Source organism: Meles meles, chromosome 10 (assembly GCF_922984935.1).
Source record: "Meles meles chromosome 10, mMelMel3.1 paternal haplotype, whole genome shotgun sequence".
NCBI lineage: Eukaryota > Metazoa > Chordata > Mammalia > Carnivora > Mustelidae > Meles > Meles meles.
In genome coordinates this window covers 103114540-103140144 of record NC_060075.1, presented here as the reverse complement: position 1 = coordinate 103140144, position 25605 = coordinate 103114540, and the positions used below count along the sequence as shown (strand labels likewise).

Here is a 25605-nt window from a genome sequence, read left to right as displayed (position 1 = left end):
ATATCTAAAATCTGGATAGCCAAAAACCATTAAAAATATTGGATCAGGGTTGGAAAGATCTAACTAAAAAGAATCCAAAGCCTAATGATAGTTTACAAGAGAGTTCTACTGAATGTTCCAGGAATAAATAATTTCAATGCCTTACAAATTTCCAGAGAATGGAAAATGTGGAGAAAATGCCACAAGTCATCCTAAGAGTTAAGCTTATACTTTATTAAACTTACAAAACCTATAAGGAGTATTAGAGACCAATTTTATTAAAAAACATAAAGGTAAAATTGTGCAACAAGATATTAAGAGCATTAAAAACAAATTATCCAAAAATAAAAATGAAATATATCATGACCAAGTTCTAAGAATGCAAAGATTATTTAACATCAGAAAATTAATTATATAATTTGTCAAGTTAAAAGCATAAAAGAGAGAAATAATCTGATTTTATAAATATGTGTGGAAAAAGTATTTGGTCAAATGTAATGTGTGTATATGATTTAAAAAAAACCTCTGCAACTTAGAGAAAAAAGAAAATTTCCTAAATTTGAAAAGAATATCTTAAAACTCACAGAAATATTCTGTGAAATTTTAGAGGCATTCCTTTTTTTAAAAAAAGATTTTATTTATTTTTTTTTGACATGGGGAGAGAGAGAGTTCATGCACAAGCAAGGGGAGGGAGAGCAGGAGAAGCAGGCTCCCCAGTTAGCAGGGAGCCCCACCTAGGACTTGATCCCAGGACTCTGGGATCATGACCTGAGCTGAAGGCAGACACTTAAACAGCTGAGCCACCGAGGTACCCCTAGTGGTATTCCCTTTAACAAAACCATAATCTCCACTGTCACCGTACTATTTTAAATTTTGTTGAAGATATTAGTCAGCACATTAAGATAAAATAATTAAAAATAAATACATAAATAATATGATTCTTGAAAAGGAAGTCATAAATTTATCATTATTATTTTTACTATGTTTATTTATTTATAAATAATCTATAGGGGCTCCTGTGTAGCTCAGTCAGTTAAGTGTCTGCCTTTAGCTCAGGTCATGATCCAGGGGTCTTGGGATCAAGTCCCCGGTAGGACTCCCTGTTCGGTGGGGCGTCTGCTTCTCTCTTTCCCTCTGCCTCTTCCCCTGCTTGTGCTCTCTCTCACTCTCTCTGTCTCAAATAAATACAAAAAATCTTTTTAAAAATAGTAATCTGAAGATAAATTATTAACATTAATAAAAGAGTTTTATAATTTGGTTTTATATGAGGTTAGTATTAAAATATCAATTATATTTCTGTATACCAGAAACATACAATTTTATTTCATTTTTTTCAAGATTCTATTCATTTATTTGAAAGACAGAGAAAGACCATGAGCAGAGAGGGAGTGCAGGGGGAGAGGGAGAAGCAGGTTCCCCACAAAGGAGGGAACCAAGTGTGACAGTATGCTCGATCCTAGGACCTGAGACCATGACCCAAGCTGAAGGGAGACACTTAACTGACTGAGCCACCCAGGTGCCCCAGAAACATACAGTTTTAAATGTATTTTTTTAGGCTGCCATCTATAATAACAGCAACATTAAGAACAGAAAAGGTGCTTAGGAAAATAATTTACAAAGCATGTTCTGGATTTGAAGGAGCAAATTACAACAATTTATTTAAGACAAATGAAGATTTAATAAATGGAGATTCTTACTATGTTTATAAATGAGATGATGCAGTAATATAAAGATACAGTATCTCTCAGATTCACCAACAGATAAAACTACACTTCCAATAAAAGTCCTGAAACAGTTTTTCAAGTCACTTGACAATTTTAATATAAAAAAACAGAGGCCTGAAAATAGTCAAAGTATTCCTCAACTAAAAAAAGGCAGCTGTTTACAGGTAATCAGAGTTTATATGGGTATAGAAATTAAGACAATGAGACATTGTCCAATGAGACAACGGACTGGTGGGATAAATAGACCAGATGCAAGCAGATGTGGCTACATTGGATTTAGCTCAGAGGCAGAACTACAGGCAATGGAAGGAAAGAGTGAACTATTCAAAACTATTCAATACACAGGGTGGGCACCCTTGTGCTATAGGGGAAATGATGTTGGATCCCTACATCCTATCCTATATAAATATCATTTACTGATCAAAAGCGGATGTGTGAACTTTAAAGAAAATAAAGGAAATGTGAAAAGAAGAATCCTGCATTGGTTCATAAGGTCCCTGCCCTCCCACCCTGCATGAATCCCCTCTTCTGGAGTGTGGGCGGGGCTAGTGCATATAGTGGGATGTTATTCTCATGATTAGGTTACCTTATGTGGTAAAGGTGAAGGATTTTCATTTGTTTCATGAAGCTCCCTACCAGTGGAGTGGAGTTAGTAAAAGGAAGATTATTCTATGCAGTCTTCGTTAATCAGGTGAGCCCTTTATAAGAAGGCCCTCCTGGAGCCTCTCCTGAAGGGAGAGACCCAAAACATAGAGACACCTTCCTGCTGACCTTGAAGACACAACCCGCCATGTGTGAACTGTCTATGGAGAGACACCATTCTTGGATCCAGGTTCCTCGGTCCTTCAACTGTGAAGAACCGAATTCTGTTAACAACCTAAATCAGATGGGAAAAGGACCCCAAGCCCTAGATGAGAATACAGATTGGCTGACCCTTATTTAGTTTTATGAAACTGAACAGAAGACCCAACTAAACCATACCACGTCTCATGCCCCATGGAAGCTGAAAAAAAAATAAACATGTGATGTTTTAAGCCAATTAATCTGGTATGTAATAAGAGAAAATCATAGCAGAAAACTATTATTATGAACCTTAAGAACTGAGGGGCCTGTTAAATGGGACATAAAAATGATTACCATTACATAAAATAATAAAATCAATAATAATTTAAAATTTCGTGTTTCACTTCCGGGAAGATGGAGTAGATGTACTTTTCCCTATTCCTTCTGCTTAGTACAACTAAAAAGTCTTGGACATTTTATAGGAGAAATGCGGACTGGGACATGGCATTGGGACCCCAAAAATGACAGAGTGCTGAATTCCCGGTATTTTCTTTTTACTTTTTGTATTTGAGACTTGGAACTGAAGAGAAAGGCAACCCAGAAAGGCCAAAGATGCAGATGTAAAATGCCCCAATAAAAGTCCACTTTCTCAGGGCACTTGGGTGGCTCAGTCGTTAAGCATCTGCCTTTGGCTCAGGTCATGATCCAGTGGTCCTGGGATGGAGTCCTGCATCAAGCTCCCTGCTCAGCGGGAAGCCTGCTTCTCTCTTTCCCACTCCCCCTGCTTGTGTTCCCTCTCTCGCTGTGTCTCTCTCTGTCAAATAAATAAACAAAATCTTAAAAAAAAAAGTCCACTTTCTTTGAATAAAGGGACCAGGAAAGGGACAGCCTAGTAAGAGAAAACTTCCTGCTAATAATGCCTCTAACTCCAGTTAACACTACAAAAAAAACTATGGTTGGTCCCATCTCCATTCATATCAGCAAAGTCAAATGGGGCACCTGAAATGTAACCCTCTTCCCAACTTCCTGGTTAGTGTCAGAGAAGTCCATATAGAAAATTGGAACTTTCATCCACTCTCTCCATACATACACACCTTCAAAATAAACAAAAAGAGATTTAAATAAGGGAGAAAAAAAACAAATTTCCATGGTTTAGAAGACTCACCACAATAAAGATGTCAGATATACAGGCTTAATCTAATTCCTATCAAAATCATGGCAGACTTTTTTTTTTTTTGGTAAACATAGGATCATTCTAAAATTTAAATGAAAATATGAAATAACTAGAATTGCTAAACAATTTTGAAAAAGAAGAATAAAGTGAGTTGAATCAGTCTACTCAATTTCAAGAGCCATTACTTAGCTACAATAATCAGATATGTGGTATTGGTGTAGGGACAGAGCAAGGGAACAGAACTGAGAACCTAGAAACAACCTCACACGAATATTCCCAACGGATTTTTGATGAAGGTGCAAAAGCAATTCAAAGGACAAAGGACAGTTTTTGTTTGTTTGTTTGTTTTTTAGTAAGTGATGCTAGAGCAATTGGACATTCAGAGGCAATAGAGATAACCTCAACCCAAGACTAATACTTTCTATAAAAATTAACTCAATATGGATCATGAATTTAAATGTTAAATTATAAAACACTTAGAAAAGAATAAAACGGTCAGAAAATCTTCCAGTTTGATGACTAGATTTGATACCAAACACACTACTCATAAAAGGAAAAAATGATAAACTAGATTTTGTCAGAATTAGAAATTTTGCTCCGTTAAAGGCCATGTAAATCATATGACGGAACAAGCTACAGAATAGGAAAAAATATTTTTAACCCATATATCCAACATAATCCTCTGATATTAAGAACTCTTTCAGGGGCACCTGGGTTGTTCAGTGGGTTAAAGCCTCTGCCTTCCGTTCAGGTCATGATCTCAGGGTCCTGGGATGGAGCCCGACATCGGATTCTCTGCTCAGCCAGGGAGCCTGCTTCCTTTCCTCTCTCTCTGCCTGCTTCTCTGCCCACTTGTGATCTCTGTCTGTCAAGTGAATAAATAAAATCTTAAAAAGAAAGAAAGAAAGAAAGAAAGAAAGAAAGAAAGAAAGAAAAAGAAAGAAAGAAAGAAAGAAAGAACTCTTTCAGGGGTGCCCAGGTCGCTCAGTTGGTTAAGCAGCTGCCTTCAATTCAAGTCATATTCCCAGGGTTCTGGGATTGAGCCCCACATTGGACTCCCTGCTCAGTGGAGAGCCTTATTCTCCCTCTCCCTCTGCTGCTCCCCCTGCCTTTTTTTTTCCCTCTTTCTCTCTGTCAAATAAGTAGATAAAATCTTTAAAAAGAAAAGAGCTTTCTCCTTAAAAAAAAAAGAGCTCTTTCAAATTAACAGCAATAAAACAAACAGTTTAAATAGAAAATGGGCAAAAGATATGAAGATGTCTTCTACTGAAGATGTCATGAAGACATACATATGAGAAAATAAGTATGCGAAAGATATTCCACACCATTAAGGAAATGTAAATTAAAACCTCAATGAGACTGGGGCGCCTTGGTGGCTCAGTGGGTTAAAGCCTCTGCCTTCGGCTCAGGTCATGATCCCAGAGTCCTGGGATCGAGCCCCACATCGGGCTCTCTGCTCCGCAGGGAACTTGCTTCCTCCTCTCTCTCTGCCTGCCTCTCTGCCTAGTTGTGATTTCTCTCTGTCAAATAAAAAAAAAAAAAAACCTCAATGAGACATCACTACACACCTATCAGATGGTTAAAATAAATTAAAAAAAATATTGATACCACCAAATGGTGGCAGAGGATGTGGAGAATTTGGATGACTAATACTTTGGTAGTGGGAACGTAAAATGGTATAGGCCCTCCTGAAAACTGATAATTTTTTTTAGGTGGTATATATGCAACTACTGTAGAACCCATTATTTGCACTCCCAGACATTTAGCCTAAAGAATAGAAAACTTATGTTCACAGGAAATTTTATACACCAACATTTATAGCGGCCTTATTTATAATAACCAAAAGAGGTGACCCTAGATGTCCTTCAATAAGTAAATACTTAAATAAACTGTGACACATCCGTACCCTGGAATACTATTCAGCCACGAAGAGGAACAAACTACTGGTACACACAACACCCTAGATGAAGGTCGTGAGAATTGTATCCTGTGAAAAAGTCAATCCAAAAAAATTACATGGTGTATAATTTCATTTATGTAATTTTACTAAAATAACAAACCTTAGAAATGTCAAACAAATAAGTGGCTTCTAGTACTTAAGAGTGAGGGCAGGAGCAAAGTAAATGTGGCTTTCACAGGGCCACAAGAGGGACAACTGTGGAGAAACTGGATAAAAAGAAAATGGGATCTCCTTGTATCATTTCTCACAACTGTCTCTTAGTCTACAATTGCCTCAAAATTGTTTTAAAAAACAATTTAAAAATTAAGAGTTTATTATTACTAAATGATAAGCCACAAATTGAAAGCTATTGTAACAAAATTGCCAAAGAATTAAAATACAGAAAATATACAGATCAACTTCTATAAAGCAATAAATAATCAGTAGAAAATGGCGAACACCTGACAAGCATTTTTAAAAACTTCATCACATAAATAGCCAATAAATATATGAAATTTAGTGAGACTTACTAGTAATTGAGAAATTATGAATTACGATTGCCCTGTTTACCTTCAACTCCAAGCAACTACTACTCTTTTTTTAAGTGAGCTTCACACCCATGTGGAGCCCAACATGGGGCTTGAACTCACAACCCTGAGATCCAAACCTGAGATGAGATCAAGAGTTGGATGCTTAACCGACTGACCTACCCATGCACCCCACCACTAACCTACTTTTTTTTCTCTGTAGACTTACCTTACTTTGACCTCTTTTTCTTTTAATATTTGAAATGTCATCCCATTGTCTGTTTTTGTCTGTTCTTCTGACTGAACTATCACTATTGGTTTATGTTTCAGTTCACTGCTGTTTCTTTCTGCCATCTCAAATCTGTCACTGAATCCCTCTAGTAAGTGGTTCACTTTATTTATTTGTTTGTTTGTTTATTCTGGAATTGATTCCAGAATTTCTATTTGATTTTTAAAATTTCTATAATTTCCATATCTTCACCGAACTATTTTCATTGATTTGTTGTCATCATGCTCTACTTTTCTGACAAGGTTTTCTTCAGTTTTTTATATATTTACAATAAATAGCTGCTTTGAAGCTTTTGCTAAATTCAATATTTAATGACATCCAAGACATATATTTTTTGAGTGCTTTTTCTTACTATTTAGCATACATTTATTTCTTTGTATATCCCATAGTTTTTGGTTGAATATTGGATACTTTAGATGATATATTGTCACAACCCCAAAGTCATACATTTTTTATTTATTTTGTTTGCTTGGTAACTGGCCTGGTTTAAATGATAAAGATTGTGGTCCTCTACAGTGTGCAACTTCATATCTCTGCTTAGTTTATTTTCCTTGATTTTATTTTTAAGATTGGCTTTTTTAGGGTGTGTCCCTGTTAATACGCTGAATTTGTGAGCAGGTGGGCTCAAACACCTCGAACCTGCAAGTTGCCAATCTGTGCTGATGCACTGATTTGCAAATAAACCCAGCTGCTTTCAAATTTGCCCCACCTTGCACTTTCCACTGGACCTTCCTCCGGCTTGTCTGGAGGCTTTAATGTCCAGGCTTCTTGGCCACGGATGTGTGGATGACTTGGGTTCTCTCTATTCTCTGCTGTGTGTCTGCAAGCCTTCAGTCAACCAGGGTGCATAGAGAGCTTTCAAGTCCCAGAAGACCGTCTCACGTACTAAAGATTACTGTTAAATCCCCAACTAATCTTCTGAGACATCCTTGCTCCAACCTGTACTACAACCTCCCACAAGCTGCTGGCTCTCCCTGTCTGCTTGTTGCAGGGATTCCAACTGTGACTGACAATGCTCCAGCAGAGCCAGCCTCCTCTAGGAGTGGCATGAAAGGCGCTGGTTTCACAGTCTGCCCTGTCTTGTCAAAAGACCACTTGCAGGGCTTCTGAGAAAGGGTGGAAGCAACTGTAAGTGATTTGTTCTGTTCTAACTTAAAGTTCAGGAGTTCTCGTGAGTAGATTCTTCTTGGTTTGGTTGTATGCCTTTGGTCAATTTCCGGAGTGTTGAAATTGATGTTTTTGACAACTTCGTCCATTTGTTGAACTCCATATTCCATCATGCTGGAAACAAGAACTGTGAAGCAAGAATTTTATAACGAGCTATGTTTTTAAAGACATTTGAAAATGAACAGGAAGACTTACCAGGAAAATGAGGCAGAAAATAAATGGCCTGTGTATCATTATTTAACATGTAACTTGAAGAAATGTTCTATCCCAAAGAGAGATACCAAATTTAGAACTCAAAAACAGAAAAGTCATGAAATTCATGGACTTACAGATCTTTCTTATCTTAATTTGAAAATCTGATCCAGAAATTTTATTGTTATTATGGTCTGTTTCATGGGTTATTTTCAGAGGAGCTCTTGTGGTCATTGTTGCTGATAGACAAATGACCATCTAGTGCTGCTTTTATAGGTTTTTATTTCTGTGTTGGTTTTATTCCTTTCCCAGGACATTGGATTCTATTTTTCCTGTCATGGTCATCTCCTGTCAGTTCTGAAGCCATCTCTTGTCCATTTAATGCAGCAAATGGTGTTCTTTTCCAGTATGTTCTAAAAATGACAAAATTATTTGCATAGTTGGCAGCTTGTACTAAGAGACTTAATTTTATAAAGATATTTAATTTTACTGCAGAAGCAGAATTGCATAAAACAACATAAAAGCCATTTTTATTTCTAATTAACTTGAATATTTTTTCCCTGCCTTTTAAGAGTTTATATTAAATTACCTGAGTTACTTTTTTTCTTTAAATGGGACATTATCTTCTGAAAGCTCTTCTTTATATTTTTTCCCTTCTCAAATGTATAAATGTTCTCTTATTAACAGAGTTACAACTTAGAGCTTACATTTTCTGTCAAAGATTTTGTTAGAGATTTCTGTTGAAGATCTCTGTTGAAGATTTTTCTTGGAGAAAAATAACTTCTAGGAAACATATTAAAATATTTGCCATCTAAATCCCTGCCTGGTTTGCAGCCCATGCTCTGGTTCTCCAATTCCTCATTTAAAAATCTCTACTTATAAAAAATAGGAAAAGATGAAAATTCATAACACTAAAAAGTAAAAATAGTAAAATATTTCAAGGAGTTGGAAGAATTTACACCAATTAAATGGCATATGGAATTGAGTTGGAACTCATAGTCAGCTGCTGATCTTGATAAATACTTCATGCCTGAATGACTTTAAGAATTTGTCTTCTTCACGGTTCAAAGACTAAAAATATATAATGTGTAGAAGCTGAGGCAATACTGCAGGTACTGTCTAAGAAAGCACCTCTGGTTAATAATTTTCCTTCAGCCTGTCTTTGAAGTTTTGCCAGGGGTGCCACATAAGCAGGGCAGAAGGAAAATAGCGACACAAGAAATGAGCGAGAGGAAGGAACATCATCAGGTAGTGCTCTGAGAAGGGTAAATCTGGGGAAGGAATATTTTGACTTGCACACGTATAAAAAGATAATGGTAAGAAATAATATGTGCATGCTTTCCAAGATTAAGGATTAATACATGTAGTCAGGGGTTCCCTAATGGCTTCCAGGTTTGGCCGTTCTCTGCGACAACTTATAGGACTCAGTTTGTAGTCACACTTAAGGCTAGAGTTAGTGTAGACAAAAGAGAATGAAATCAGCAAAGGTGGGCAAAAATGTGGATGGGTGAAGGCCAGAGGAAACCAGGTGCAAGCTTTGAAGAATCCTCCCCCAATGGAGTAAGGAGGCCATGTTTAATTCCAAACAGTATAAAATTATGTATATAAATTATGTATGTAGTTTGTGTATATAAAACTCCTGTGGAATGTCATCCATCTGAGAAGTTTGTTGGAGACTCAGTGCTGAAGGACTTTATTGGTGCTGCTCCTGAAGATACCCTCCTCCTAGTGTGTACCAAAATTCCAGAGTCCCAGAAGGAAAACAGGTGTCCAGCATAAACCACATCGTTTGTACAAACAGTTCAAATGCAGTGAGACACCTCTCATCAATTAGAGAATGGTGAGAAAACTCCCCAAATATAAGTTCCCAGATGCCAGCCAAGGGCATATATCACAAGCATGCTTTTCTAAGCATAGTGGTTTCAAAACTGTTACCTTGACTCTTTTCTGCACAGCACACACTAATATATTAAGATAATTCTGCAAATGAGTTCTTAAAAGACTAATTATTTAATAAGAGAATGGATAAACACATGGATAAACAATTGACAAATTTCAAAAGTACAAACATCTAGTAAAAATGTGAAGATATCTCCATCTTACCAGAAATAAAAGGTATATAAATCAAGTCTTTTAAGCTTTTTTAAAACTTGACATTCTCTAGCATTGTTAATAGTGGCAGGAAATTTATACTTCCATAGACTGCTTCTAGAAGTATGATTTAGCACAATTTTCCTATTGTTTCTCTCTCTCGTGATAGATGGATAGATACATAGATGAGAGATATAGAGATACAGACATAGATATGCACATGGATTTGGGTATAGGTTAAGAAAGGAAAAGAGACATAAATATAGATGTAATTTTTCTACTCTTTGAGCAGTGAAATTCCTTTTAAATTATACTAGCAGAATAAGTAAATATGCTGAAAAAATCCTGGACTAAAAATATTTACTGCAACATTATGCATAATACTAAAGATTAGAAATGTCCTAAATTACCTACATTGAAGAAAGAAATGTCCTACATCCATAATTGAAAACTATGTGACTACTAAAGGATGGCTGAAGAATAATTATCTCTATGAGAAAAAAATGGTATCACAAAAGGGATAAAAAAATAAAGGGAATAGATTACAACATTGGTGTCCAAGTGGATAATCAGAATAAAGGGTCAAAAAAGCCTAAAACTGGAAGATAATCCGTACAAGAATACTATGTGACAAAGGATAATTCCAAATTAGTTTGGTTGAGATGAAGTAAATTACTACATGGCTTTGAAAAAATTTATTTCTTTTTATTGTAATCAAATATACATTACATAAAATTTGCTATTTTAACCATTTGCACGTGTGTGTTGTCTCATTTAGTACTTCACAATATTGTATAATCATCACCACCATCCATTTCTAGAACTTTTTCATCATCTCAAATAGAAATTCTCTACCCATTAAACAATAATTCTTCATTCCCCCAACCCATGGTAACCTCTTCTGCTTTGTGTCTCTATAAATTTGCCTCACTGTAATGTCAGTGACTGGCATTAGCTTTTGATTACAGAGGTATCCATTTCAAAGACATCCATCTGGAATATATGAGACAGTTAGTAAAGCAACTAGATAAGAAACCAAGTCACTTTTCCATCCAGGAATTTTCCCTTTTGGAAAACCCTGGATAATCTTGATAACTGAATATTTGCATGAGCCTGCTTTATCTTTCCCTGTCCTAATTCTTGCTATTATGTCTTAAATTCACCAAAAGTGAGCCCATGAAATTCTAGGCACGTTGCTCTCAGAGCCCAATAAAAGCAGATCCCATGTTCTGTACTCTTTTCTTCTCTTCCCACCATTGAACTCACTGTGTAGCCCTGAGGTATAATATGAGTAATTCTAGGACTTATGAGTAATAAATCTTGTGCTACAAAGTTCTCTGATTATGATTGTTCCTGAGTTGTGTCCTGAAATTAAAATACGAACCACAAAGACGAGTCCAGTCACAACACTGGGTCTGGTTGGGGAGATGTCTATGGGGGTTCATCACATTTAGCATGGACTTTAGGTGAGTAGCTTAGACATTCCTACCTGATAACATCAATTGCAAGAGGCTGAGATTTACACAGATATCTAAATAGATTAATACAATCTTGTCCTTTTGTCTCTGATTTATTTCACTTACCAAATATTTCCAAGGTTCATCCATGTTTTAGCATGTACCACAATTTCATTCCTTTTTAAGCCTGAATTATCACATTTTTGGATCCAGTCCCACGCGCCACTGATGCCTGCCCTCCGGACGTCATGTATCACTTCACTGTCTAGACTACGACAGGGTTTTAGTTGGAGGTTGTGTACATTGTCCTTATTATCTGATCTGTTACTCAAATAATATCAAAATGGCCTAAGGAAAAAACATCAGTTTCCTAAAGTTCTAAATAGGAATGGTTCACAAACCCTGCAGCTATACCCTAATGCTGGATGATACCTGCCTTTATAGTCCTAAATGGGTTCATCTCAGAGGCACCACTGCCAATATTGTGTATGCTGCAGGTGCTCTTCCAACCAGATGCGTATTTCCTGTGTGTTCTATGACTTCTGGTTCCTTCACCCAACAGCCAACATGCCTAGTCCATCTTTTTCAGTCAGTCACATCCTGGGCTCCAACATATAAATTCATTATTGCATGTATTGTGCATAACTGTTCCAAAGGATCTTACTTCGTGTACCATGTATGTCAGAATATAGTGTACATTGCCATATAATGTAAAAAGACCATGCAACCAACTAAGTGTCATACCAACTAAAATACCAAATAAAATTTGAACAGTGACCTTAAAAAAAAAAGAATATATCACATTTTGCTTATGTATTCATCTCTCGATATGTACTTGGGGTTTTCTTCTTCTGGCTGTTGTCAATAAATGATAAATGCATACACTAGAGAAGAAGAAAGATCTAAATAAATATCTAAGTTTGCACTTTTTTTGCCCCTTAGGATACTAGAAAAAGAAGGGCAAATTAAATCTGAAGTCAGCATAAGTAAAAAAAAAAATATATGTGTGGTGAAAGAGCAGAAATCAATGTAATTGACAAAAAGAAATAAATACAAAAAAATTGGTGAGGCCAAAGATGGTTCTTTGGAAAGATAAGTTAAAATTGTAAGTCTCTAGCCATGTTAACTAAGAAAAAAAGAAGAGGATACAAATTACTAATACTAGAAATGAGGAAGGAACATCACTACAGATCCCACCTACCTTAACTGAAAGGATAATAAAGGAATACTATGAACAGGTCTGAACTCACAAATTTGATAACCTAGATAAAATGGACCAATTCCTTGAAAGGCACAAATTGCCAAAACTCACACAAGAAGAAATATACTACCTGAATGGAACTATATATATTAAGGAAATTGAATAAATAATAACTGTCAAAACCACAAAACACCAGGTTCAAATGGGTTCACTGGTGAGTTCTACCAAACATTTAAGGAATGCACAAAAGCATAGCTGCTTTAGAATACCATAGGGTGATTTCTTACAAAACTAAATATGCTCTTACTATACAACAATCATACTCCTTTGGTGTGTGAAATCTCAAAGAAGTTGAAAGTTTATGTCTGCATGAAAACCTGCACACAGATGTTTGTAGCATCTTTATTCATAATTGCCAATATGCTTGGAAGAATCCTAGTTGTCCTTCAGTCGATACATAGATAAGTGAACTGTGTTATATCTAGACAATGGAATATCATATAGCACCAATAATCAATGAGCTATCAAGCCATGAGACCTCATGGAGAAGAGACATGGAGAAACCTAAATGTACATTGCTTAGGGAAAGAAGTAATCTGAAATGGTTATAAACCATATGATTCCAACTATGTTACATTCCGGAAAACAAACTTAATAATAAAGACAGTAGTTGCCAAGCGTTGGGAAAAGGATAAGTGCATGGAAAACAGGATTTTTTTTTCAAAGTCCATAGTCGTACACCAGGATTCACTCTAATATTGTACATTTTATGGGTTTGGATACATGCATAATGACATGTATTCATTATTATAATATCATACAAAGGAGCTTCAGTACAGTGAAAACACTCCATATTATAGGATAATGATGTATATGTCATACATCTGTCCAAAGTCATAGAATGTGTACCATCAAGAGTGAATTCTAATATGAACTATAAGCTTGGTATAATTTTGATTAGTCAGTGTAGGTTCATCAATTGTAACATATGTACCAACCCCTCTGATGGCGGATGTTGACCATGGAGTAGGCTGTGCATGTGTCGGGCAAAAGGGTTCTATGGAACATCTCTGTAGTTTTATTTCAATTTTGATATGAACCTAAAGCTCCTCTATAAAAGTAAATCTTTTGAAAGAATGCTGCTGTGGTAATTGGTATATGAATATTTGTTTTGAGTCCCTGTTTTTAATTTTTTGAATATATTTCTAGAAGTGGAATTGATGGGTCATATGGGGTTTTATGTTTAATTTCTGAGGAACCAGAGAAGTGTTTTCCATGGTGGCTGCCCCATCTTACAATCCCACCAGTCATGCCCAAGTGTTCCAATTTTTCTACACCACCACCAGCACTTGTTATTTTCCATTAAAAAAATATAGTCATTCTGGGGCGCCTGGGTGGCTCAGTGGTTTAGGCCGCTGCCTTCGGCTCAGGTCATGATCTCAGGGTCCTGGGATCGAGTTCCGCATCGGGCTCTCTGCTCGGCAGGGAGCCTGCTTCCCTCTCACTCTCTCTGCCTACTTGTATCTCTCTCTGTCAAATAAATAAATAAAATCTTGAAAAAAAAAATATAGTCATTCTAATGTGTGTAAATGGTATCTCATTGCGATTTTGATTTGCATTTCCTTGATGGCTGGTGATAGTAACCATTTTTTCATGGGCTTATTGGACTTTATGTATTTTCTTTGGAGAAATGTCTATTTGAGTCCATTGCCTATGTATTTATGTATGTATGTATGTATGTATAAAAGATTTTATTTATTCATTTCAGAGAGCGGTAGAGAACATGTGAGCAGGGAGAAGAGCAGAGGGGGAGAGAGGATCTCAAACAGACTATGCTGAGTGCAGAGCCAAAGGTAGGGCTCGATATCATGTTACTGAAATCATGACCTGAGTCAAAATCTAGTGTCAGATGCTTAACTGACTGAGCCACCTAGGTACCCCCATTGCCCATTTCTAATTAACTTAAAAAAATGTTTTAAAATGTAAGAATTCTTTATGTATTTTGGATATTAATCTTTTTTTAATTTAATTGACAGAGAGAGATCACAAGTAGGCAGAGAGGCAGGCAGAGAGAGAGGGGGAAGCAGGCTCCCTGCCGAGCGGAGAGCCCAATGCGGGGCCGATCCCAAAATCCTGAGATCATGACCTGAGCAGAAGGCAGAGGCTTAACCCACTAAGCCACCCAGGCGCCCCTGGATATTAATCTTATCAGATACATGATTTGCAAATATTCCTGCTATTCTGTGGTCTTTTCAACCTCTGTAGATTGTTCATTAGTGCACACTCTTTTTTTTTAAAGTTTCAGGACACTTAATTTATCTATTTTTTTCTTTGTTTCTTTTGCTTTTGGTTTCATATCCCAAAAAAATCACTGTGAAATCCAATGTTACAAAGATTTTCCTTTGTAAATAAGATTGTCTTACTTTCTTTTTGTATTACTCATTGTTAAATGTATTGAAATGTAACCAATTTTGTGTGTTAATTTTGTATCCTATAACTTTGCTGAATTCATTTACTAGCTGAAAGTGTGTGTGTGTGTGTGTGTGTGTACTCTTTAAGGTTTTCTGTACTTAAGATCATGTAATTTGATAAGGAAAAAAATAGGCATGAGTCACAAAATTGTTGTCCTTTCTACGGATCCGTGTACTTAATATATTATTAATGGCCACTGGATGGCTTTCTATAGTAAGGAAAGATCATGTAATTTGATAATGGAGATAATTTTACTTCTTCATCTCCAGTTCGGAAGCCATTTGCTATCTAATTGTTTTGACTAGAACTTCCAAATCTGTGTTGAATAGAAATGAAAGCAGGTATCTTCATCTTGTTCCTGATCTTAGGGGAAACACTTTCAGTTTTTCACCATTGGGTATGATGTTAGCTGTGGATTGTTTGCACATAATCTTTATTATTTTGATGGGGTTTCCTGCAATTCCTCTTTTATTCAGCATTCTTACAATGAAAAGCTGTTGAATTTTATCAAATACTTTTTCTTCAACTGTTGAGTTAATCATGTGGGTTTTCCTTCATTCTGTTAATCTGGTATATCACACTGAAAGATTTTCATATATTGAATTATCTTTGCAATCTAGTAATACATCTCATTGGTCATGGTTTATAATTGTTTTACTATGCTGTGGAACATGGTATGTTAGTATTTTGTTTAGGATTTCCACATCTATATTTAAAAGGAATATTGCTGTGTAGTTTCCTTTTCTTGTATCTCTGGTGTTGGTATCAAGATAGTGCTGGCCTCAGAGGATGAGATTGGAAGTATTCATTCTTCCAAGATTTTTTGAAGGATTTTGAGGATTGGTTTTTGTTCTTTGTTAAATGTTTTGTAGAATTCACCACTGAAGCCATCTGGTCCAAGACTTTTCCTTATAAAGAGATTTTTTATTCTGATTCAATCTAATTACTACCTATAGGTCTATTGAGATTTTCTATTTCTTTATAATTTAATTTTGGTAGGTTGTCCATTTTATGTAGGTTATCCAGTTTGTTAGTGTACAACTCTTCATGGTTCTCTTATAATCTTTTTATTTCTGTAAAATTGGTAGTAATGTCCCCACTTTCATTTCCTATTTGATTAATTAGAGTTTTCTCTCTTTTTATCTTGGTCCATCTAGTTAAAATCTTGTCAGTGTTTTAAAAATCTTTTCAAAGAAGCAACGCTTGGTTTGATTTTCTCTATTTTCTATGCTCTATTCTATTCATCACCACTCTAATCTTTATCATTTCCTTCCTTCTGCTACATTTGTGTTTATTTTGCTCTGTAATTTTTTACATATTTGTTTTTGGAATCCTATGCAAAGTAAAAAGTAGAGTTACAAACCAAAATTACAATAATATACATTTTTGTACCTCCTATGTAATTCCCTTTACCAGAGATATTTATCCTGCACACATTCAACTCACAACATAATCTCCTTCATTTCAACCTAAAGTACCTCCTTCAGTGTTTTGTGTAAGTCAGGTTTAGTGGAAATGAACTCACTCAACTTTTGTTTATTGATGTCTTAATTTCGTCATTTTTTTTGAAGGAAAATTTTGTCAGGTATGAAATTATCAGATGACATCTTTTTTCCTATCACTTTAAACATGTCATCTTCCGAGGAAATTATCAGATGACATCTTTTTTCCTATCACTTTAAACATGTCATCTTCCGAGGTGCCTGGGTAGCTCAGTGGGTTAAGCCGCTGCCTTCGGCTCAGGTCATGATCTCAGGGTCCTGGGATCAAGTCCCACATCCGGCTCTCTGCTCGGCAGGGAGCCTGCTTCTTCCTCTCTCTCTGCCTGCCTCTCTGCTTGCTTGTGATCTTTCTCTGTCAAATAAATAAATAAAATCTTAAAAAAAAAATGTCATCTTCCTTCGTTTGCCCTCAAAGATTTCTGATGAGAAATCAGCTGATAATTTTACTAACAATTCCTTGTACATGAAAAGTCACTTCTTTCTTGCTATTATTAAGATTTGCTCTTTGTCTTTTGATGAATGGTAGATAATGTTTCTCAGTGTGAATCCCCTTAGGCTCATTTGCTTGGAGTTCATTGAGCTTCTTAGTTTTTCAGATTCAGATCTTTGGATCAAATTTGGACAGCTTGTTATCCTTACTTCTTTAAATAATTTTTCTGCCCTTTTTTCTTTCTCTTCTTCTGGGACCACCATACGTTGATCTACTTTATAGTGTCCTGCAAGTCCCTTGGCTCTGTTCACTTCTCTTTATTTTATATTTGCTGTTCCTCAGACTTGATCATTTAAATTGTTACATCTTCAGATTAAGTGGTTCTCTGCATTCTCAAATCTGCTGTTGAACTCCATAATAAAATTTTTATTTTAATTACTATACTGTTTAGAGTCACAATTTATTTTTGGTCCTTTTTTTATAATTTGTATCTTTCTGTTTATAGTATCAATCTGTTCATATATTATTTCCTGATTTCCTCTATGTCTCTGTCCATATTTTACCTTAGCTCTTTGAATATATTTAAGATAGTTGTGAAGTCTTTGGCTGGTATGGATGATATCTAGGCTTTTTCAGACATGAATTCTTTCAGTTTATTTTGAATTTATTTTTGAAATTTTAAGTAACTTATCTTTTCCTTTTTTTATTTGTATGTCTTATAGTCTTTATATTGAAAATTGGACATTGCCTATTATAATGTGATAACTCTGAAAATCAGATTCTCTCCATTCCCCAAGCTTTGCTTTTGTTATTGTCATTTTGATTGTTGAAGGCTATAAAGTCCATTTAAGACTTTTCTAAACTATTTTTATAAACCCTATTTCTTGTCATGTTTGATTTTTGAATACTCTATTCCTTTAGTTCATGTCCAGCTAATATTTTGGTAAAGATTTTATTGAATGTTAGGGGAAAAAAACAAAAATGAGAAAAATAAAAAAAATGTAACAGAACAATCATTTTTCCAGTTTTGCCAATTGACTGTGCTAGAACACTCCTTAATCTCTTAGGCAAGCTTGTTCTGAGTTTAGACATCATCCTTGAGGTGATATTTAAGGTTTTGTAGTACTTTTCTAAGCTTATGTTTTCTCTGGACATGCATGTGGTTTTCTAGATTCCTATTTACATTGCTGATTTTGAGTGTTCTAAATTTTCCAAGTCATCTTGGCCCAGCTTCTCTTTTGGCCCTTTGATGGTCTATTATATATCTCCACCCACTCTCTCTTCCCCAGATGTCTGTAAGATTATAATCATCATGTAGCTTTTACAAACAGTGCCCTTTACTTTTCCTGATTACATTCCAAGCTATGCAAAACAGAGTATCTTATGCCATTCCTTTGGATATCCCCCAGACAAATTTGAACAGATGTGCATAATAATTTGCAAATAAAGTCTGCTCTGCTGCCTCTGGTTCAGGGGGGAATCTGGGAACTGGGCTGCCATCTGCTCAAGACCAAGATCACCACTGCACTGGGAAGGGAGTGGTACAAGATGAGCAAAAATGCCACAAAACTTTCCTACCATTTTCAAGACAGCTTTTTCTTAATTGCGTATTTGCCTGCTGGCTATGAAACTGACCGTTTTACAGAGCTCCTATAAGCTTGGTTCAGACAACTTCTGTTTGTTGTTGGCTTTTTAAGAAAATTTTGTTTTAATTTGGTTTTGATTTCCCCCCCCCATTTTTGTGGGGGAGTGAGAGCTTTGGAGTTTCCTAGACCATTATCTTGCAGTTCTGAAAATTGTTATTATAAGTAATGTTTTAAACATATGATATACTATGAATCAAAGTAATTTTTTCTCATATATTAAATAAGTATGTATACAAATAAAAGAGACAAAAATAAAAACAAAATTTTTAAAAACATTATCTTCTTTTCCAAGGGCCAAAAATAAGGAGAAAAGATAGATCACTGATGTCAAACTTCTCCAGTATGTCATTAACAATTCTTTTAAAAAAAATTAAAATGAATTAGAAAAATTGAATAAAAAAGACAAAATATAAACACCATTTTCTTATTATTTTGAGTAAATAAACAAAAATTTATTCTACAATATTTCTATATAAGTTTCTAAAAGGTTCTTTCTCAATACTAACAAGTAACCACCAGTTCTCAGCCTGGTATTGGTCAGTGGACCACTTTGTGAAGTCTAGGTTGATTATTATCTTTCTCTTTTCTGAGTTAGAAAGACTCAAAGGAGCAGAGGAATAAGTTACTAAAGGAAAAGGAAAGATTGTTTTGACTAAATATTAAAATTGTCTATACGTGAAATCATGTAAACATTGTAGGCAGGGAATCATTTGGAAAAACATTTCCTCCAAATATGGTGAAAAGTTAATAACTAAATAACAATTCATGTTATGCATGTTATGACTTCCTTTCAAGAGAAGAAAATATCAATCACACTAAAGCCTGATACATTTTTTGCTATAAATTTATTTAAGAAAATTACCTAACAATTTTAGAGATTAGGACAAAGATTTATGCTAAAAGATACTTACTCAATTGTTAATCATAGGATCAAATCAAGGCACATAAAAAAAGAAAACAACTCTACATTTTTGAAGTATGAGAGTATGCAAAACATTTTTGAAAGTGAGGTATATTACATAATGGTTAAGAGCTTGGGCTCTGAAAATGAACTGTCAGGAACTGAGTTTCACTTTTTTTTTTTTTTTAAAGATTTTATTTATTTATTTGACAGAGAGATCACAAGTAGATAGAGAGGCAGGCAGAGAGAGAGAGGGAGAGGGAAGCAGGTTCCCTGCTGAGCAGAGAGACCGATGCGGGACTCGATCCCAGGACCCCGAGATCATGACCTGAGCCGAAGGCAGCGGCTTAACCCACTGAGCCACCCAGGCGCCCCCTGAGTTTCACTTTTAACACATATTACCTGTGTAACCTTGAGAAAGTTAGCCCATTACTCTCTTTCTCATCTGTAGAGAAGTGATAATAACAGTTCCTATTATTGTGAAGATCAAGGAATGAATATACACAAAACTTGGCTTGACCTGTACACAACACTCAATAACTGGTAACTATGATTTTTATTAAACATATTCAATTACAGACATGGCAAGCATGCAGGATTTGCCAGAACAAACCTATTTTGCCAGAACAAACCTATTGTTCAGAATTGTTCTTTACTCATTTTGACTGGTGTTTAAAAGAAGTTACTAGACTAGAGAGAGGAAGACAGGATGGAATGGAGAAAGTTTTCTTTGTTGTGTAGTTTCATCTATTTTCCTAGTTATGCAGCTCCGGGATTCCCACAACTATGCATTTCAAAACATCATTCCCCTAAGAATGCATTTTTATAAGCTTTCTATGGTAGGGATCAAAACTCTGACTCTTCTCAGAGTAGGAGTATTAGAGCCAGATTTGGTACCTTCTAACCAGATTCTGGGAATCCAAGTGGAGGCACTTGTGTTTGGGGGTGGTTCTGAACACTGCCACGCTTGGTACAAGATCTTGGGTCATGAGAACCTGTATTCTTCCAGGAATTGCGAAATCAGCGAAAAGATCACATGAAGATTGAAGATTTGTTAATGGCAATTGCTGTCTTTTTAAAAATTGAAAATATATCCCACATTTTCAGTTGCTAACCTGTTTTTGTAAGAAAAAAAAACAATAACAATAATAAAATAAAATAATAAAATCACAAACTAAGGGAAATTTCCAAATGAGACTTTCTTCAAACCATGCTTTTTTTTTTAAAGTTTTCATTTTAATTCTAACTAGGCAGCATACAGTATAATATTAGTTCCACATGTACAATCAACTGATTAAATGCTTCCATTTCTGCACCCAGTGCGCATTAGAAGTATGCTCCTTAATCCCCAACATTTATTTCACCCATCCTCCCAACCATATCCCCTCTGATAAACATCAGTTTGTTCACTATAGTTATGGTTTGCCTCTCTCTCTCTTTTTTCCCCACATGCTCATTTGTTTTGTTTCTTATATTCCACATATGAATGAAATCATATGGTATTTGTCTTTCTCTGACTTGTTTTGCTTGGCATAACACTCTCTCACTCTATCAATGTCATTGTAAATGTCAAGATTTCATTTGTTTTTATGGCTGAATGATATATATCTATCATATCTTCTTTATTCATTCATCAGTAGATGGACATTTGGGCAGCTACCATAATTATGTTATTGTAAAGAATGCTGCTATAAACACTGGGGCTCATGTATCCCTTTGCATTAATGTTTTTGTATTCTTTAGGAAAATATCCAGTAGTGCAGTTGCTGGATTGTAGGGTAGTTCTATTTTTAATATTTTGAGGAAATGCCATACTGCTCTCCACCGTGAATGCACCAGTTTGCATTCCCAGCAACAGTGAACAAGTCTTCCTTTTTCTCCACATCCTTGCCAATACCTGTGGTTTCTTGTTGATATTAGCCATTCTGACAGAGGTAAGGTAATACCTAATTGTGGTTTTGATCTGTAGATCCCAGATGATGAGTGACATTGAGCATCTTTTCATGTGCCTGTTGGCCATTTGTATGTCTTCTTTGGAAAATGTCTGTTCATTTGTATGTCTTCTTTTGGAAAATGTCTTCCGCCCATTTTTTTTTAAAGATTTTATTTAATTATTTGACAGACAGAGATCACAAGTAGGCAGAGAGGCAGACAAAGGGGGCTCAGCAGAGAGCCTGATGTGGGGTTCAATCCCAGGACCTTGAGACCAGGACAGAGACAAAGGCAGAGGCTCAACCCACTGAGCCACCAGGCCCCCCTTCTGCCCATTTTTGATTGGATTGTTTTGGGGTATTGAGTTGTATCAATTCTTTATAAATTTTGGATAATAAACTTTTATTGGACATGTAATTTGCAAATATTTTCTCTCACTCTGAAGGTTGGCTTTTAGTTTTGTTGATTGTTCTCTTTTTTATGTAGAAGTTTTATATTTTGATGTAATCCCAATAATTTATTTTTGCTTTTGTTTCCCTTGCTTCAGGAAACACATGTAATAAGATATTGCTATGGCCAGTGTCAGAGAAATTACTACCTGTGTTCCTTCCCCCTCTAGGATATTTATTATTTCAGATCTCATATTTAGATCTTTAATTCATTTTGTTTATTTTTGCATGTAGTATAAAAAAGTGGTCCAGTTTTATTCTTTTGCATGCAAGCTGCCCAGTTTTCCCAACACCATTTGTCTTTTTGCCTTTGGATATTCTTTCCTCCTTTGTTCGAGATTAATTGACCATATATTTATGGGTTTATTTCTGGGATTTCTATTGTGTTATACTGATCTATGCATCTATTTCTGTTCCAGTACTGCACTGTTTTGATTACTGTAGCTTTGTAATATAACTTGAAGTCTGGAATTATGATGCCCCCAGCTTTGTTTTTGTTTTACAAATTTGACTTGACTAGTCAAGGTCATTTGTGGTTACATACAAATTTTAAGATTTTTTGTTCTAGTTCTATAAAAAATGTTATTGGTATTTTGACAAGGACTGTATTAAATCTATAGATTGTTTGGGTAGTAGAGACATTTTAACAATATTTGTTCCTTCAATAATGAGCACAGAATGTCTTTCCATTTCTTTGTGTCATCTTGAATTTCTTTCATCAGTGTTTTATAGCTTTCAGAGTACAGGTCTTTCACCTCTTTCGTTAGGTTTATTCCTAGGTATTATTATTTGGGGTATAATTATAAATGGGACTGTTTCCTTAATTCCTTTTTCTGCTTTTTTTAAAATTTGTGTGTAGAAATGCAACAGATTTCTGCACTCTGATTTTGTACAGAAATCTGTTTGCTGAATTCATTCATCAGTTCTAGTGGTTTTTTTAGTTTTTCTATATGTAGAATAAGGTCATCTGCAAATAATGAAAGTTTTACTTTCTTCTTACTGATTTGAATGTCAATTTTATTTCTTTTTTGTTATCTGATTGTTGTGGCCAGGACTTCCAGTACTATGTTGAATAAAAGTGGTGAAAGTGTACCTCTTCATCTTATTCCTGACCTTAGGGGAAAAGTTCAGTTTTTTCCCATTAGGATGATATAAGCTGTGGATTTTTTACAGATAGCTTTTAGTATGTTGACATATATTCCCTATAAACTTATCTTTGTTGAAGGTTTTTGTCATGAATGGATGTTGTACTTTGTCAAATGTTTTTTCTGGATTTATTGAAATGATCATATGGTTCTTATCATTTCTTTAATTAATATGATGTATGATGTTAATTGACTTGCAAATATTGAGCCGCTCTTGCAACCCAGGAATAAATTTCAATTTGTCATGGTGAATGACTTTTTAAATGCATTACTGGATTTTTTTGCTAGTGTTTTGTTGATGATTTTTGCATCTATGTTCATCAGAAATACTGGCCTATAGTTCTCTTTTCTAGTGGTATCTTTATCTGGCTTTGGTATCTCATAAATAAAATTTGCAAGTTTTCCTTCCTTTTCTGTTTTTTGGAATGGTTTGAGAAAAATAAGTATGAACTCTTCTTTAAATGTTTGGTAGAATGTGCCTGTGAAGCGCTGAATTTGTTTGGGGTTTTTTGATTACTGATTCAATTTCTGTATTGTTATTGGTTTGTTCAAATTTTCTATTTCTTCCTGTTTCAGTTTTGGCAGTTTACATGTTTCTAGGAATGCATCCATTTCTTCTATGTTGTCCAATTTGTTTTTCATAGTATTATTTTTACAATTATTTTTATTTCAGTGGTATTGGTTATGATTTCTCCACTCTCATTTGGGATTTTACTTATTTGAGTCCTTTCTCTTTTTTCTTGTTAAGTCTGTATAGAGGTTTATCAGTTTTATTGATTTTTCCATGAACCAATTTTTGGTTTCATTGGTCTGTTTTTTATTTATTTCTGTTTAATATTTATTATTTCCTTCCTTCTGCTAGTTTCAGGTTTTGTCTGTTCTTTTCTAGCTCCTTTAGGAATAAGTTTAGGTTGTTTTAGATTTTTCTTGCTTCTTGAGGTAGGGCTTATTGCTATAAACTTCCTTTTTAGAACTGTTTTTCTTTCATCCCAAAGTTTTAGGTTCTTGTGTTTTCATTTTCATTTGTCTCCATATAGTTTTGAATTTCTTCTTTGATTTCTCATTTAACCCATTCATTGTTTAGTAGCATGTTATTTAACCTCCATGTATTTGTGGTCTTTCCAGATATTTTCTTGTGGTTAACTTCTAGTGTTATAGCATTGTGGTCAGAGAAGATGCATGGTATGATTTTGACCTTGGATTGTTTTGAAGCTTGTTCTGTGGTGTAATATTTGATGTATTCTGGAGAACGTTCCATGTGGAGGAGAAAATAATGTTATTTTGCTGTTTAGGATGGAATGTTTTGAATATATCTGCTAAATCTATCTGGTCCAGTGTGTCATTCAAAGCCATTGTTTCCTAGTTGATTTTCTGTTCAGATGAGCTGTCCATTGACATAAATGGGCTTTAAAGTCCCCTACTATTATTGTATTATTATTTATTAGTTCCTTTGTATTTGTTATTGTTTTATGAATGGGGCTCCCATGTTGGGTACATAATTATTTACAATTGTTAGATTTTCTTGTTTGATTGTCCCCTTTATTATTATATACTGGATTTTTGTCTCTTGTTTTTGTCTTTGTTTTGAAATCTGTATTGAACAATATATGTATTGATATGCCAGCTTTTTAAAAATTCCATTTGCATAGTAGTTGTTTCTCTATCCCCTCACTTACAATTTGCATGTGTCTTTAGGTCTAAAATGAGTTTCTTGTAGGCAGCATACACATGGGTCTTTTTTTTTTAAATTATATTTATTTATTTGACAGACATAGATCACAAGTAGGCAGAGAGGCAGGCAGAGAGGAAGGGAAGCAGGCTCCCTGCTGAGCAGAAAGCCCGATGCAGGGCTCTATCCCAGGACCCTGGGATCATGACCTGAGCCGAAGGCTCCATTCTGTCACCCTATGTCTTTTGATCTTTTGATTGGAGCTTTTAATCCATTTACATGTAATTTACATGTAATTCCATTACATTTAAAGTGATCATATATATATAACAAAAGAAGTAATAAATATATATTATATATATATAAAATAAATCTTCAGAAATATATATAATATATGTATTATATAATTATATATATTATATATAATATATATTATATCTGAAATATATAATATATAATATATATATATATATAAGGCTATCATTCAAATTCAGATTATAATATATAATATATATATATATTATATATAATATATAATATATATATATATTATATATTATAATCTGAATTTGAATGATAGCCTTGCTGAATTATATATTATATATATATAATATATATATTATATATATATTATATATTATAATCTGAAGATTTATATTATATATTATATATTATATTATATATATTATATATATATTATATATAATATATATATTATATATTATATATAATATATATATTATATATATTATATATATATATTATATATATATTATAATTATTATTATAATTATATATAATATATAATATATATATAATATATATTATATATATAAATGTATATAATAAATCTTCAGAAGCAACTACAAAACAAGGAATAAAATGGCAATATGTATATGTATATATATGTATATATTGCCATTTTATTCCTTGTTT

The 25605-nt window shown here is 34.5% G+C and overlaps 1 protein-coding gene across 1 annotated transcript in view; it reads right to left on the bottom strand.

The window, feature by feature from the left end:
• Positions 1–25605, bottom strand: part of VSTM2A (V-set and transmembrane domain containing 2A) — a 157955-nt gene that overhangs the window by 44427 nt on the left and 87923 nt on the right. The gene's annotated exons all lie outside the window — the stretch shown is intronic.